Source organism: Varroa destructor, unplaced genomic scaffold, assembly GCF_002443255.2.
Source record: "Varroa destructor unplaced genomic scaffold, Vdes_3.0 BEIS01000002.1, whole genome shotgun sequence".
Classification (NCBI taxonomy): Eukaryota; Metazoa; Arthropoda; class Arachnida; order Mesostigmata; family Varroidae; genus Varroa; species Varroa destructor.
The window spans coordinates 51750265-51752278 of NW_019211455.1; positions in this window are offsets into that span (position 1 = coordinate 51750265).

Below are 2014 nucleotides of genomic sequence, written 5' to 3' on the forward strand. Positions count from 1 at the left end.
TATATATATATATATATATACATACATATATATACATATAAAGCGCAAATCACAACATCTGATCAATGCATGTAAATGATATAAAATAACAATAATGATATTAAAATAAAAAGAAAAAACTAATGAAAAAATCTCGAGGGAAAACACGTTGAACGAATAAATAATGATAATAATATTCCAAAGGATAAGAGACAATGCGTTTTTATTTTCGGAACGGTGCTATCTAGTAATAGGAATACGATATAAGCATGCACAAATAAAATATAAGTGGTGTTTGGGAGTCTATATAGTTATTATACATTATTTAACACATATACATACACATAATAAGTAATTTTATTGACAAACTTACATGTACAAACTGTATCCATGTGCATACACCCAATTAGAGTAGGTCCAAAGACCTTCTGGTTCGAAGTCTCTAGTGCCACTGCCCACTTCGTCGATTCTTCAGTCGATTTCCTATGAAATCGATGGAACTTAAATGTCAGCTCGCTGATCCTGTCGACTGTAAATGGCGGCGCGATGTATCAGAATCAACGGACGAATACTGACAAAAACCAGTAGAGAGATCAAGTCGACAACTTGTCCAGAAAAAATTAATTAAGTTCAGAGCTTTACCGAATCTCTTAATGCAGTTCCGACGATTTGTCTTGGACACGGGGTAGTGAAGTACAGACAAAAGTTTTGTGCGAAAATACATCAGCATTATTTGACAGACAACTGATGCACTAAGAGAGATCTTCGCTAAATATCTATTTACCTAAGTGTCAAGAAAAAGCCATTGCGTTGCCAGGCAGGTGGATTTAGGTGTTGGATGAACCCAAAAAACAGGGACGAGGTGAAGATATGATATGGCGATACATGATTTCAACTAGTTAAAGTAGATCGACACTCGGTTCGAACGACTCATCTGTATTATTATTATTATTATTCCTGATATTGAAATTCGGTTAGGCGTAATTCAGCAATGTTTTCTCTTTAAAAACATGAATTGGTGTTTCTATCATAATTTATTATCACACAAAGGGTAGCCATTACCAAGCAAATGGTCAAAGCGATGATGATACTCAAGTACGACTCATTATTTGTTCTGCGCAATTATAGCTGGCATTTCGTAATGTAAACACTTTGAAAATTGAATAAAAACTATGGCTTCCATACAAAGTAGCTTAAATCTAGGACCAGTTCGTAAGCACAAAACTTCAGTTTTTTTACAAACGACGGATTTTGACAAAAATGGTTATGGCGGCATATAATTACTTTAAGAATGTGGCTGTTCGAGGCGTCTCCCCTCTTCTTGGGTCTAGATTATGCAAAGCCTAGACGGCGAGGGCAGCTGCATTTTCATAATTAGATGATAATTTTTTAATCCTTGAGAACTTTATTGGTTATCGTAACGTTCCCAGGGGGAAGAGCATTCTGTTGCGATGAACTGATACTGGCAAATATAGGTTAACGACTAGTAAATCAATGGCAACACAATTATCTAAGGCTGGACATAATTTCGAAGTAATTCCCAGAATGCTTAACTTTGATGGTTCTAAAGCCTTCGATCGAGTTAATGACAACTTGATAATAAAGGAGCTTATCTGGTCCGCGCTTTGTCTATCTATTAGATAAATAATATAGTTCCCATGGTAAATATAACGACAAGTTTAGTTCTAGGGGAGCATGCTCTTGCAGTGTATCTCGTCTCGATTCCGTTTCCGATTTAATTATAACCGATACGAAACGAGATGCTCTTCCAGCTATAGTTTGGTGGATATTCTATGTCAGTGATTCAAGCTCTATGATATTATCCATAATTGCTCATTATCTTAGCGAGCAGCAAACACTCTTGAGGTAATGTATGTGAGTGCTCCGAGGCTTGAGTGTTAAAATGATCGCTTTTGGTCTGTATGAAACATCGATGAGACGAAACGCTGGTACCATTTTTAAATGGTTTGCAATTAGTTTTACATTGAGCTCAGCAAACGTATCGTGATGTCTAGACTCCTTCACTGTTCTGAAC